At 45.1% G+C, this 15,633-nt stretch overlaps 1 protein-coding gene across 3 annotated transcripts in view; it reads left to right on the top strand.

Annotated features, from left to right (window-relative positions):
* SPSB4 (splA/ryanodine receptor domain and SOCS box containing 4) overlaps positions 1 to 15,633 on the top strand; it is a 174,271-nt gene that overhangs the window by 102,713 nt on the left and 55,925 nt on the right. For 2 of the 3 annotated variants that reach the window (XM_035133462.3, XM_088670821.1), the window contains exon 1: positions 9,210 to 9,263. The exons of the other annotated variant lie outside the window; for it this stretch is intronic. The gene's annotated coding sequence lies outside the window, so the exon portion shown is untranslated. Of the gene's footprint in view, positions 1 to 9,209; positions 9,264 to 15,633 lie in introns of those variants that run through there. 3 annotated transcript variants of the gene reach the window in all.

Below are 15,633 nucleotides of genomic sequence, written 5' to 3'. Positions count from 1 at the left end.
AGGTCCTGCCAACCTAGCAGTTCGAAAGCACATCAGTACAAGTAGGTACATAGGTACCGCTACAGCGGGAAGGTAAACCGCATTTCCGTGCGCTCTGGCTTCTTTCATGGTGTCTCATTGTGCCAGAAGCCGTTTAGTCATGCAGTCCACATGAACTGGAAAGCTGTCTGTGGACAAACACGGCTCCCTCGCATGAAAGTGAGATGAGCGCTACAACCCCATAGTCACCTTTGACTGGTCATAATCATCCAGGGGTCCTTTACCTTTACCTTACTACCTCCGGTGAGAGACATGTTGTGGCCATCTGGGGTAGTTTGCCCACCTTTGGTCCTCACTCAACTCTCACTGGTGGCTCCTAGAAGCTCTCAGCCTGCTCAGGTATTTCAACGTGTTGGATCTTCCTTTGCTGGGTTCCATTCTTGTTTAGTGGCTTTTGCTGATTTTATTGAGTTCACAGGCTTTATGGAGGCTGCTTCTAAGATTTTGTATTTATTATTTTAAATGGTATGCTGTCTTGGGAGTTTTGTACTAAACAACAGCCTATAATCTTATCAAGCAAATAAATAAATAAATAAATAAATCAAAGTGATGCATAAGCTGTTCTGAGCTCCTTGCAGGAAGCATAAGAAATATGAGTAAGCAAAGGAGAATGCAGTCGTTTGTTTTTTTTAACTTGCTCATAGTTAGGTGCTATACAGAGCTGTGAGTGGCTGGGGGGGATATAATGATGAATTGTTGCAGGCATTTGTGTTTCTGTTTATGTAGCACAGGAGACGGTGCTTAATGAAGGAAATAAAATTTTAGTGAAGTGATGTGAACTGTGGTTTATTCAATATGCTAATTAAAGAGTTCACTTTTACATGACCCAGCATAGTGGAAAAATGTCTACTGAATCTGGAAGCTTGGGTGGAAGTGTTTTAATGTGAGTTCTGCTATCCAAATGCACATGGCTGGTTAGCTCCCCATTTTTCTGGATCAGATATCATGAGTGAAATTGTCACCCAGCCAATTTTCTTGGAGTGACACTGATTCAGATCTTAGGAAATGGGTCTCGCAAATCTTGACTAACTTAAACCAGAGCACCTTAGACTGCTTTTACCACTACTGTATATGGTTGCAGAGTAGTACTAAGTCTCCTGGTTACTGACATTCTCCATGTAGGACTGAGAAAATGTTAGCTGTGGGATTTGAGGGAACTATTTTATCTTGGTATTTCTGAATAAACAACTCAGTTCCTTCTGCAATATAATACTTAAAGATTCAAGGATCTTTTGGGCAAGGGTTTTCACGATCCTACTGGCCATGGAAGAGAACAACAGATATTTATAAGGACACAACCACTGCCATTTCTCCACAGATTTCATCAGTGTGAAAGAATCATAGAACCATAGAGTTGGAAGGGATCCCAAAGGGTCATCTAGTCCAACCCCCTGCAATGCAGGAATCTCAATTAAAGCAGCTATGACAGATGGCCACCCAACCTCTGCTTAAAACCAGCCAGGCTGCCCCTCTGTACTCTCCTCTTCACTGCAATCCTGTTGGTTGGTTGTATGTGTGCATGTCTTTGGTTAGGAATGGCAAACCATTTGGTCATGCTGGCTGACGGTGATGGAATTTGGGAATCCAACAACATCTGGAGGGCCACATACTTTCCATCTCTGCTACGGGTGCCTTCACAGGCCTCTCTGTTTCCTGTGGTGTTGTGCATATACCGTAGGCTCATTCTGGACTACACGTCAAGGTTTTTGCAGAGCACCGGTACATTCCATCACTTTTTGGACTCTTGAGCCACTCTTGAATAGTTTTTTTAAAAAAGAAAAGAAAAGAAAAGAAAAATACAGAATGTATGGATCCATTCGACACTGATTCAATCTACTTTTGTGGGAGCTCTTCATTTGCCCAAACTCAGTGATATTATACTTCCAGTGTGTTGGGGGAGAGGGAGCCCATCTTTTCTGCGCTAAGCTGTGTACCAAATGGATGAAACAGGAGTTGCAAGAATGCTTACTCCACTTTACATGGAGAAATAGTTTTATATTAGCATCCTGGATCCACAGAGAAATCAATTTACGTTAGCTGAACCTGACATAACCTTAAGGACGGCAACTTTGATGAGAGTGAGGCATGAGCAAAACGTAAAAGGAATTGTGAAGGCATTTCTCTTTTACTTTGGAATGTTTGGTGTAAACAGTCAGGAAAACAAATATTTGGTTTGTGTTTGCTTCGTTGCTGGGGCTCAAAGGAGTTTATTTTGTGCCAAGGCTTGCAGGCCTGTTGATATCATAGTCTGATTTTTCACACAATGACAAGCACTGTTTATAAGGCAACTGGGTTTTTAAAAATAATAATAATCACAAATCATTTCTTGAAAGATTACACATTATGAACTTGGCTACAGACCTGAAAGCAAGACAGCTCTTCCTAGAAAACGAGAATGAATCTGGCCGACATTAATTAAGTTATCATGGCCTGTACTGCTTTTATGATACCTATATTTGCAATGTATTCAGAGAAGCAATGAACCATAAAAGCAAGAAATTACCTACCATTCTTTTCTCAGTTTCTTCAAAAGACTAAGACAAAAATCTGAAGCTGCCTTTACTTAGCCATATTCATGCCCTATGATTAAAGCACATGACTCCCCCCCAAAAGGATCCTGGGAACTGTAGTTTAAGGGTGCTAGGAATTGTAGCTCTGTGTAGGGTAAATCATGTTTCCCAGGATTCTGTGGAATGTTAGTCACTGTGATATATGGGAGAAATACGGTTTCAGGAACACAAATGGAGAACTGGCTTTTCCTGAAGGGTGCATACACATTCATGCTCATGTACACACAATGTTTTTAGGTACATCCACGTGCATGAAGTGCATATGGGATGTTTGTGTACTCATGTTTCTGCGGCCCGTTCCATGCATCACACAGCAATAAAACCAAGTTTGCTAGGGATGCGGGTGGATTAAACCACAGAGCCAAGGGCTTGCCGATCAGAAGGTTGGCGGTTTGAATCCCCGCAACGGGGTGAGCTCCCGTTGCTCGGTCCCAGCTCTTGCCAACCTAGTAGTTCGAAAGCATGTCAAAGTGCAAGTAGATAAATAGGTACCGCTACAGCGGGAAGGTAAACGGCGTTTCCGTGTGCTGCTCTGGTTCGCCAGAAGTGGCTTTGTCATGCTGGCCATATGACCTGGAAGCTGTATGCCGGCTCTCTCGGCCAATAAGGCGAGATGAGCGCCGCAACCCCAGAGTCGGTCATGACTGGACCTAATGGTCAGGGGTTCCTTACCTTTACCTTTATCCACTTGGCAGGAGGTGGTCAGCCAACCCTGGCTCTCTTGTGAATGTATCTTGCATGAATGTCCATATTGGTATGCATTTCCTATCAGAATTCTGTGAGCAGAGCTATCAATGTCAGTTTCCTTGAGGCAATGCCTCTTAAGGCTTGACAAAGCAGTGTTGATAACCCACATTGTTCTGAATATCCATCTCAATGGGAGCTAAGATGACCCAAACAAGATGTGATAGGTGGAGGTGATTCATGCTTATTCTGATGGCGAGGACAAGCCAAAAGCCTGTGCAAAAAAATACATCAGAATAAGAAAAGGATAAAGTTGTGCTTTTTGGAGCTCTGAAGGAGCTAGCTGTTCCCCTAGAGAAGACCTGGTGTGGGTGCAATGAACTTTTGTGGACTACAGTTCCCTTCATCAGGTGTGTGAAGCCTTATCCTGACCATGGATGGAGGGAGTTATGAACGACGAGATCAGAGGGAAATGCAATGCAGTAAGGTAATTTACATTATTAACAGCAGTCACTCCTGAAACAGTTGTTGTTGACAGTTACAGATACCTTGGCATTTGTAAACTAATTTATACATGTATTGTGATCAAAACCAAAACTCTGACAGCAGGTTCAAGCTACAAGTGATAGCACTGGGCATTTGGATGAACTGACATTCTGTGATTTCATGGTGCAATCTCCCTTGAGGTTTTTAGAATCAATAAAAAGCTTGCTGGAATGAAAAATCCTTTAGGGACCATTTAAAAGCCACCAAAAAGGGAGCCAAGTTAAATTATTGGCCAGGAACTCCACAGCATAGCTGCCAAGTTATCCCTTTTTTAAAGGGATTTTCCCTTATGCTGAATAGGCTTCCTCGCGAGAAAAGGGAAAACTTGGCAGCTATGCTCCACAAGTATAGAGCCACCACTGAAAAGTCCCTATTTCTGGTACCTACCTACTTGACAAACTTTAGTGGTCTGTCCAAGAACAGAGCCTCTGAGGACAATCTTGGGTGGTGGCAATGATGCTTCTTTTGCCTACTTGTCCTGCCAATGATTTTTTCTTTTGGACATATACTCTCACAAAAATCCCTTAGCAACACACACACAGAGAAACACACACACAGAGAAACACACACACAGAGAAACACACACAGAGAGAAACACACACACACACACACAAACCACACTTCTTTCTTCCCTTTATACACATATACATCTCTTTCAAAACCAGCTGTTTTGGCAATGTTTCTGTGTATTTGAGAAAGGTCAGGTTCTGAAGAAGTTGAAAACGGATAATGCTACCTAGAGTATCGCTGATCCTCTTTGAAGGAGAGTTATGTAAGTTGTCAGAGGAAGTGTTTGGATTTTATATACTCTGTCATAGCAGCTTTCCACTTTAAGTGAAGCATATACCATCTTCAGTAATGCAATAATGGTTGTAGCGCAGACAGTTGCTATTTTTAACATGCTGGGGATAAACCTTGACAGAAAGTATGTGCTCTTTTTGGCAGATGATAATATGCTGGTTGGGGGCCTGCACGAAAGCTTTCTATTTTAACCTGTATTTTAACTAATTGTTTTTCTTTCTTTATGTCTTATTGTAATTTTACTGGGGTTAGCAGCCCTGTGCCCGGTTTGACTGGGGAGGACAGGGAGGGTATGAATAAATTTTTATTATTATTATTATTTACCACATTATGTTATAGGATTATAATGTAGAAGTTAAACTGTGTTTCATTAGGGCTCACTTTTAAATTTTAAAAAACTCATGTAACTTTTACTAGCAGTTCACTTATTTTTGAGAGTCCCATGGACTGCAAGAAGACCAAACCTATCCATTCTTAAGGAAATCAGCCCTGACTGCTCATTGGAAGGACAGATCGTGAAGCTGAGGCTCCAATACTTTGGCCACCTCATGAGAAGAGAAGACTCCCTGGAAAAGACCCTGATGTTGGAAGAGATGGAGGGCACAAGGAGAAGGGGAAGACAGAGGACGAGATGGTTGGACAGTGTTCTCGAAGCTACGAACATCAGTTTGACCAAAGTGCGGGAGGCAGCGGAAGACAGGAGTTGCTGGCATGCTATGGTCCATGGGGTCACAAAGAGTCGGACATGACTAAACGACTAAGCAACAACAACACTTATTTTTCATTGGCACATCAATATAGCATAAGAAGATCCCAGTTGGGTCAGGCCAATGGCCCATCTAGTTCAGCATTCTGTCCTCACATGGCCAATGAAGCAGATTCCTATGGAAAGCTAACAAGCAGGACTTGAACCCAATAGCACTCTTCCTCACTTGTGAGTAGTCCCAGCACCTGGTATTCAGAAACAAAAGACAGTCATACCTTGGATCCTGAACGCCTTGGTACTCGGACATTTTGGCTCCTGAACGCCGCAAACCCGGAAGTGAGTGTTCCGGTTTGCGAACGTTCTTTGGAACCCGAACGTCTAACAGGGCTTCTGTGGCTTCCGATTGGCTGCAGCCAATCGGAAGCTACACTTTGGTTTCCAAACATTTTGGAAGTCGAACGGACTTCCGGAAGGGATTCCATTCAACTTCCAGGGTACGACTATGTAAGTTTCTGATGTACTAGTCTGTAACACTGAAGGGAATGTATACTTTTTTTCTCTGTTTATCAATAAATAAGTACAATACTGACTTTTAAAAGTAGGTTTTCATTAAAAGATTTTCCATAAGTAACAAAAGCACATTCAGTGTCTCTTGTTTTCAAATCGTAGAATCCTTCATACAGGTCAATTGCAGTCAGTTTGAGACTTTTTTGTTATATGCAATGTGGGGTTGAGGAGGAAAGAGAAATGGGGAATTGGGGGAGACAATAAACTTTCATTCTTTACATAGTACATGAGTGGAGCTTTTTCAGCATCACATGGATAGGCATCTTGCTTTTGTTGGTGTAAGAGATTAGAGGGCCCAAGGCGTAGTTTGTTGCAGCGTGTTTTGATTGTGTGTGAGTAGGGGGGTCGGGTGTTGCTGGGTTAAGTTAACCATATTGATTCATATAATTGTAGAATTGGAAGAGACCCCAAGGGTCATCTAGTCCTGTATTTCTCAACCTTGGGTCTCCAGCTGTTTTTGGATTACAACTCCCATCATCCCTAGCTAGCAAGACCAGTGGTTAGAGATGATGGGAGTTGTAGTCAGAAAACAGCTGTAGAGTCAAGGCTGGGAAACACTGATAGTCCAACCCGCTGTAATACAGGAATTCTTACAGTACTTATTTCAATATATAACATGCTATACACAAGGAAAGCTGATCTAGCCAAATTCCAGTGGCCCCAATGAAGTCATCCAGACACTATATATTATAATGGCCATGTACTGTAGTCAGTTGTGTCAGGGTTATAATCCAAAGGCACGTGATGCAGCAATCTTGCTTAGGCTAAGGTTCTGGTCTGTGCCTGGATGGGAGACTGCCTGGGAAATCTATGAACATTACACTGAGTTCAATAAAAGAAAGGTGGGATAAAGGTAGAGTGAGTAAATAACTCATTTGTCTTGATTGCATGGGGTTAGACTTCCATTTCTGTAACAAGACTTCTTCCGCCTCTGTTGTCCCCTGGAACAGATTTGCATGGGAAGAGGAAAGGAAGGGGAAATCCTATTGTGCAAGGGGAACACCGCTGTGCACAGCACTGGAAACAACACATGGTATTTTAGGTTTAACAGTATGCTGAACTATATGTTGATCTGAAATGGAGATACTGAAGTAAATGAAAACTGAACTTTAGCAGAGTACCTATTGATTTATGGAAGCTTTTGAGAGCATTGAGCATGTCAATACTGCGAGGGTATGAGTCCTCTTGTCAATGAGCGGCTCCACACAATCACTATAGTAGAAAAACAATTGCCTAGAAAATGTATATTATGGCATAGCTAATATGTACAAATAGTAAATAAATTAAGAAATAGCACTGCTATTTCAAACCAAACTGCCTTAAAGATAGATTGGATTTGAGAGACTCTTCAAAGGAAAGAACAACACAACTTTTAGAAGATATATGAAGGCAGCCCTGTACAGTATTGGGAAGTTTTTAATCTTTGATGTTTTATTGTTTTTATATTTTCTTGGAAGCAGCCCAGAGTGCTTAGGGAAACCCAGCCAGATGGGCAGGGTATAAATAATAAAATTTTACTATTATTAATAATAATAATCCAAATGGCTTTGTAGCAGGAGGAATAATCCACCCTATAATAAAAAATCAGAAAGTTTCTCTTTTTCAAAATATTCTATTTCATGCATGTTTAAATCACACTTGAACGCCTCCCAACTGAGTACTGGATCAGTTAAATGTGTGCTTTTGTGTCAACAAAACAGGTCCACCCTGGAAAAAGGTGGTGGTGAAAGACAAATAAAATTAAAATCACATTTTTTTGGGGGGGGAATATCACTGCTGATTAATTGTAATATCTATTTGAAAGGGAAGCACACTCTTGGAAAGAGGTGTTTTGAACCCCTGAAACTTAAAAATTGCAAGAGGGACCCAATTTAAATGAGAGCAAATTAAGAAAGAACAGCTGTTGCACTTGTTGAGCTCCCATTATGTCCAGCAAGAGTGAAAAATAGCATCTAAACTTTTCCATAAAGCACAGACAAAAAAGGAGTACTCTTGGTCAGCTCAAGCCAGAGCAGCAAATGTCAAAAGGGTGCGTAGTACCCTTGGTTCTTTTGGCACAGGAGGCAGAAAACCCCACATGCAGCTCTTCCCCGCCCTGGCAGTAAAAAAAGACAACGGCAATACATGCATCTGCTGCCTCTTCACCACACATCAGTGTCCACTAAAGAATAAATAATTCTGTCCCCAGAGAATAAATAACTCTGCTAAACACCCCATTCAGAAAACAAAACAAAACTAGATGTTCTAAAAACAAAGAAATCTTGAATGGCTAGTGACATATAAACAAGCCACACCCTTGTAAGAACTCTCCCATGCACCTAAAATTGCAAAAACCACCCCACCTTTCCAGAGGTTGACTCGCACCGATTATGCACAAGGGGTTAAATAATGCAGCTTCCTCGCCTGGTGTAAAACGCTGGCTAGGGAACTCTGGTGTGGCGCGCAGGCAGGAAATGAAGCCTTGCCACCGCTGGCGAGGAGATCCGCTACCCTTTTGCAGCCTGTTGGTGTGGACTCGGGTGTCTGGGGCGCAAGCGCGCTTGCTTCGCTGCCTGTAGGCTAAAAGGTCGTGTTTTTTTTTTGCGGGTGGGGGGGGGGTTAGAAAAAAAAAGGCGAGAGAGAGAAGGGGCGTCACCATCTGTTCTTAATTCCCTGGCCATTGGATTAGTAGCCTTCGGTGATGAGATCAGCAGGATCAGCTTTCAGGATGGGGCACCGGCCTGGCTTCAGCGGCAGGCTCTTCCCATCTGGGCTGTCTGTGTCATGAAGGAGGGAGGAGGAGAGGGGGGAGGAGGAGGAGGGCAGAGGAGAAAGCGGAGGCACAAAAGCGACGGCAGCTTTTGAAGGAACAGCCGCGAGGCGGGCGGGCCGGAGAAGCACCAGGGCCGGCTCGCTCCCAGGCCACTCTTCCTTCTGGGGAAGAGTTTCCAGCGGGGAGTTTCCTGTCTGCGCCTCGGTCGTCTCCGGCGGGCGCGTGGAGCGCGGGAAGCGGGGCCTTGGCGCGAGTCGCCTCCAACTTCTCTCCAAAGTCTCCGCAGCCTCCCCCCCCCCTTTTTAGGCGGGTGGTGCGCGGAAGATTAACCTGCCTGGATCCGTCTGGTGCCTCCGCCACTTTTCAGGGAAATGCTCTCGGGAAGTCCCAAGAAGATCTCGTGCTGTTGTCTGTTGCCTTCCTAAAGGCTGGCTCGCGCGCTCTCCTCTCCTCTCCACCAGCTTTCCTGGATTTTGTCTCGAACATCCGAAAAGACGAGAGAGAGAGAGAGAGAGAGAGAGAGAGAGAGAGAGAGAGAGAGAGAGAGAGAAGTAATAACCCGGGATCCAGCCAGAGATGCTTTTCTGGTCCCTTGGAGGTAAGTTTTCGGAAGAGGGGCCGCTCCCCGAGGCTGTTTTACGCACAGCCGGACTCCAAAATAGCCACGGCTCCGTTCAGTTCTACAGTAGTTAGTTACAAAGGGTGATGCTGGAGCAAGAAAAGGCTCGTTTTTGCGACTCAGGAGCGAAGGGCTAAGGGAGCCGTTCTGAACTTTTCCAGTCCTTGCTTTGGCGTAGGCTATATGTGATAATAGCCAGCGCTGGCCATGCTCTAAACTCATTGAAATCAATGGATTTAAACGTGCCCATTGATTTCAGTGCGTCTGCTTTGGGAATGACGAGCGTATGCTCATTTTTTCCCTTTTAAAAAAATCTTTGGTCTGTCCAGGCTTGTAGCAGCGAGCTAAGCAAACGGTTTTTCGGATAAATAAGCGCCTTATTGTCCCCGGCCAAGTGGTTTGTGACAGGCAGCCGCTGAAGGTTTTGTTAGCAACTTCTCAAACGAGCGATTGTGAAAGAGTCCTGAGCGTGATCTGTGCAGTTGTCCTTAGCAAAAGTGAGGCAGGAATTTTTTGCACGAATCAAAGCTAAGCTTGCTCTTTTTTTTCTGGCGGGAGAGGGGGGAGAGGAAGGGTGACTTTTTAGATTTGTAGGAACTGGAGGGTTCTGAAAGGCATCAGTTCTGCTCATGCCTTTCCCAGAGATGTTCTGCAGAACTGCTGAAATTCCATTCAGAACGCCCCACATCTCACGCTATATTGTGTGGGGTTTCGCATAAGACCCCTATTGAATTTCTCAGACACCAAATCTCATTCATTCTAGAAGAAGGAAGAGGGTGGTGGGGAAACAGAACAATATTCTGATTTTAATACCTGTACCTTTAGGATAGCAAATAATGTTTTGTGTATGGGGCTGTGTGTGTGAGAGAAATATCCCACCTGAAAAGTTCTTTGTCCACAGATGAGCAACTGTTTTAATCTCCCATTTGATTACAAGCTGCGATCCTTAGCGCCAATCAGCCTAGGCTCCCCCCTCCCTCCCTTTAAACAGTGCTTGCCTGCCCTTGGTGACAGAATCCATTCATAACAAGATAACACTGCATTGTGAAATGACTTATCCGGAGACAAGAGACTGGCTGCTCCCAGAGGACTATTTTTCAGCCTTGCAACTGTTTTCATCTTTGTGTGTGTGTGTGTGGGGGGGGAATAGATCTTTGTAGCTCAGACAGCCTGTAGCTTGTGATGCAATTTCGTTTATTTACTTTTTACTAATGGCAGCAGGAAGTTGTGTGAGTATACACTGAGGGGGAGAAGATCGCTGCTGGTCAACGTAATTGTCATGGCGTTCATGAGCAATAGGCTTGTGGGGTTTAAAATGCAAGAATGGAAGCCATTCTTCCATTTGTGCCTGCCAGTGTCTCGCTGTTTGACCTAGGGCAACCTCTCTTTGCTCTGTTTCACCACTTGCACTTAGGGGAAAAATAATACTCCTCCCCTCCTCTCGCAAGAGCACTGAGGCTTAATTTATTAATGCATGTGAGGCACTCTGACTTTCTCAGACACTGCTGAGGAGGGAGCACAGTGGATGGACCAGGAGCTGTGAAACGAAAAACCACAGCCCTGCATTAACTGTTTATGGGAAACAATGGACTCGGGAGTGGTTGCCTTTGCTCTCCCTGGACAATTGCTCCCAATGAATCTCATTATTTAATAGTTTCTTGCTACTTGGGGTAATAATAGGTCTCCTACACGAATCCTGGTGAAATTGTTTGCATAGCAATGTAAAGTTGAAGATAATTACAGAACTCCGTTGCTTGGGGCGCATGCATAATTTCCAGATAAGCAGCAGCCATAATATCTTACAAGTAAGTGGATACCAAATTACATGCAAAGGGGCACAGGATCTGGATAATTGCAGTGTAGATAATGGCTATTTGGGAGGATGAGGAGGTGAGTAGTTTAGACTTCAGAGGAAAGTGTTCAAATGCAGGTTTTGGTTTACCTTAAAAAGAAATAGCATCTTGTAGCATAATGCTTGCTGAGTGAAAGCTGTACCTTGTTAACTCTGCAGACTTCTTGTGGCACAGGGACAGTGTGAGCTTGGTGTAATGGATTTTCCATGTTCCAAGAGCAGGTGACTATTTCTGTCTCCTTTTCTTCCCTAGATACTGTTTTGTCCCACTTTGTGTAGGTCAGTGTCTATGTCTTTGTGTCCTGTTTTTGCTGGTATTCCATCTGCTGGATTTGTCATTCTTTGGAGGAGCAAGAGTTAATTCTCCTGTTCCAGGCTCTCTTGAAGAATATTAAAGCACTTTTACCCCACTTACATCCCTGACCTGTAGGGTTGCAATTGACAGCCGCAATAGGTTCACCACCTGTCCAAGCTGATCTGGGATTTATCTTTGATGTTCATGGGCAGTGATGTAGGTTTTCCAGAAACTTCTGAATTGGGATTCTTTTCTGAAAGGAATGTTTGGAAAATGTTCCCATGCATATTAGGGTCATTTGCACTGGGAATTTTCCAGATTGCACTGGAAAAATTTCTGATATCATAGACGTTGGGGGAGAGAAATCTATGACCCTAGATCAGGGTTCCCCAAACTTACCTCGCCGAGGCCTGGTGCCACCAGCGCTGATCAAGCTGTGGGCTGGAGCACACAGGAGTGCGCCCCCATACATGTGTGCACACGCAATTTCCGGTGCACTTCCGGAACACCGGAAAACGCTTGTCCGCATGTGTGGGCCTCCTCCGGTCCGGAAGTGCGCCAGAAATGACGCTTGCACATGCGCACAAGCTATTTCCGATGCTCCCGGTGACCTGGGAGTGGGCAGCCACGCCAGTAAGAGCAGGCAGTGGCAGTGGGTGGCGGGGGTCGCTCAACTCCCATCATCTCTAGCTAGGAGTGCTAATGCTCAGGAATGTTGGGAGTTGTAGTCCAGCAACATCTGGAGGGCTATGCCCTAAAGCAGGCAGCCCAAATTTGGCCCTTCAGTTGGCCCTCCCTTTGGGACTACAACTCCCATCATCCCTAGCTAACAGGACCAGTAGTCAGGGATGATGCGAATTGTAGTCCCAAAGCATCTGGAGGGCCGAGTTTGGGGGTGCCTGCCCTAAAGAGTGGTCTAATTTAGCAACTTTATTTTACTTGTCTTTTGTAAAGAAACCTAAAAACGTGCAAACTGTTGAGCTTGCCTAATAAGCTGTTTGCAGTTGGTACCTATTAAATGTTACTGTCCTTTCTTTTGGCTTTGAAAAAGTAGGGGTGCTTGCATATTACATTCAACAAGTGTACAGCCTGTGTACCTGTTCACACAGATAGTTGAACTGTATGTTTGTACAGTAATTCACATGTAATATTCAATGAATGTATAGTCTGTGTACCTGTATCATTCACACCTTATTTGCAATCTTCGTCCATGACAGACACATCACTTTAGCACAGCTCCTAAGCTGTACATTTTATTATGAATGATGATGGTAAGATTCCCAGCTTCCACTCAACTTCTGAGGATAAAATGCTTTTCATGTGTTTGAAGTGAGGAGGGAGTATAGCTGGTGTTGCATCGGCTTAAGTTGGAATTCTCTGATACTGTGGAACTTGCAAATCCAGGCCTTAGGCCAGCAGAGCATAGAATTAGCAGTGGCTGCTGTTCCACAGGGATCTATGGCCTCATTTTGTAATCAAGAAGCAAACCTTATTTCATTATGATTATTGGACAGGAACAAGGCCACAATGTATTTAATACGAGGGCTGCAAAAATTAAGGATGTCAGTATATAGCAAGCAATAGATTATCAGAATCAGCCTTCCCCAACCTGGTACTCTGAAGATGCTATCTGGGGTTGATGGCTGTTGTTGTCAAAAACACCTACCGGTAGAGGACTCCAGGTTGGAAGCTGAAGATGACATGGCTTATTGGCATTTAAAGCAGGTGAGATGCTGAGTTTGCACATTCTCCATGCCAGCTTTGGCGAATTTAACATTAAAGGTGCCCCCTTGGATACATCTCTGCAGCAGGATTTGCCAGCTACCGATAGGTCTCTCCCCCACTGCTCCCTCTGCCCTGCAGTCCTGGCTTAACCAGTCCAGACAACTGCTTGTCATCTCTTGTTTCTTGGGCACACATGCTTTTCTCATTGTTTGCTGGCATGGGATTATTCCAGCACAAACCATCTGCTCCAAGGATGTGTGGCCAATACTTTGCTTGTTGTCTGCCACCCTCTTTGTGTCTATGACTTGCATTTTCAATTACTCTTATGTGCCTGCAGAAGTCAATCACCACCTGCTTGTCCTTTCATGAATCTCCATTTTCCTCAAATATTGATGTGTGTCCTAACTACTATGTTTTGTTTCCCTCTTTGTTGCAACAATTGTGCATTTTCAGCTTTTGCTATACTATTAGTGTAGAGCAGGGGTAGAGTTTAGAGTTCAGCATGTCCGACTTGTTTTTTCTTCATTGAATTTACATTCAATATATTCTGCCCCTTGCCCTCTGATCTTCCATGTTTTATTGTTCTTAGCACCATGCCATGCTAGGTAACCTTTTAAAGAAGTTTCCTCTTTTTCTGTATTACCTGGGAGAAATTCTAACTGAACACAATGGGATTTACTTCTGAGTAGACATGCATAGTGTTACAATGACCAGGATCACACTGTCCTTTCCCCCTGAGACATAATGCCTCTTTTCTTGAAGAAAGGCATTGTACTTATACTTGTTTAAAATGTTGGTTGGTGGGGCTGTTGATGGTAGGGAAGATGGCCTGAAAGGTCACCTTCCGTAACCAGAAGGGTAGCTTGCCATAAAGACATTTGATGTTTTTTCCCCAAAAAATGTAAGTGTAAGTTAAAAGTCTACGACAATATCTCATGGTGGGTACAAGCTAGCCAAGAATTATATGGCTGGGCCCAAGGAATGGTTAATGCCTTGTGGGAGAACATTGTGTCAAAGGCTTTGAAAGAGGTGATGGCATGACCCCTTCTGGAGAGGCCCTCCATGGACCTCAAGATATTGGACAGCCTCCATCTTGTGGAATATTTTTCTGGGCAAAGTACAGTAATCCAGAGTGTGGTGGCCAGGTAACTGCAGGCGCATCTGTATGAAGTGAATTATCTTGACCCATTTCAATCTAGCCTCTGGCCCAGTTTCAGCTTTGGTTGCCCTCTGTGATGACCTTTATCAGACAGGGGAAAAAAATACTGTACTAGCCCTTTGGTTCTCCTTGACCACTTGGCAGCTTTTGATACCATGGGCCATGACACTCGAAGGATTGGTGGCTATAGAGAATTCCTAGCAGAGAGTAGCATTAAAGGATTTGAAGTGTGAAGCCAATGATACTCAGCTAGCCATTCTTTCTGACTCAGGAGAATCTGTAGATGTGCTGGACTGATGTCTGGGGTTGTTGACAGGCTAGATGAGGGTCTGTAAACTATGACTGAATCCTGATAAAACACACTGTATAAGCAGTTCTCATGTCTGGAGATTGGGGAGACATCCTCCTCTGGGATAGAGTGGGATAGAGACTTTCACCCAAAGGGGTTTGTGTTTTGGTTCTGTATGTTATCAGTGTTTTGTGCCTTAGCAACTTCAGAGAAACAGGTTCCTGACTTAGGTACTGGGTTGCTGATACCGTGTTTCCCCTTTTTTAATACGTACTCATAAAGTAAGCCATGGCAGGATTTTTAAGTATCTGCGAAATACAAGACATACCCCGAAAATAAGACATACCTTGTTGCTTTCCTTTAGAGCCTCAGAGAGGCTTGAGACCAGGTGGGAGGGGGTGCATGAATTGAGCGCATTGCCAGGCGAGCCGCGCTAGGAGGACTCCCCCCCCCGCTCTTCCCAGGACTTTTTTCCACTCCGGCCGAGCGCCTGAACGGGGAAACCCCTTGGCGTCGGGAGGCCTGCCGGCCTCTTCTGTGCCGCCAGAGCGTCATGGGCTGCATGGCCCAAGGCTGAGCGGCGGCGGGAGGCCCGTGGGCCCTTCCGCGCTGCCGGGGCGGCGGATGGCGGCGGGAGCGCTGCTGGCCCCTTCCGCGCCGCTGGAGTGTCGTGGGCTGCATGGCCCAAGGCTGAGCGGCGGCGGGAGGCCCACGAGCCCTTCCGTGCTGCCGGGGCGACAGGAGCGCTGCTGGCCCCTTCCGAGCCGCTGGAGCGTCGTAGGCTGCATGGCCTGAGGCAGAGCGGCGGCGGAAGGCCTGCAGGCCCTTCCATGCTACCGGGGCGACAGATGGTGGCGGGAGCGCTTCTGGCCCCTTCTGCACCACCAGAACATCGTGGGCTGCATGGCCGCCGGGGCGATGAACGGCAGCGGGAGCGCTGCTGGCCCCTTCCGCGCCGGGGGCGAGTTGGCAGCTGATTGACAGGCGGCCTCGCCAATGCCTGGAGGGAGAGGGGCGGCGAGGAGCACG

Source organism: Zootoca vivipara, chromosome 5 (assembly GCF_965207765.1).
Source record: "Zootoca vivipara chromosome 5, rZooViv2.hap1.1, whole genome shotgun sequence".
Taxonomy (NCBI): Eukaryota; Metazoa; Chordata; class Lepidosauria; order Squamata; family Lacertidae; genus Zootoca; species Zootoca vivipara.
The sequence above is the reverse complement of the archived record's forward strand: the minus strand, read 5'-3'. Positions and strand labels throughout refer to the sequence as shown.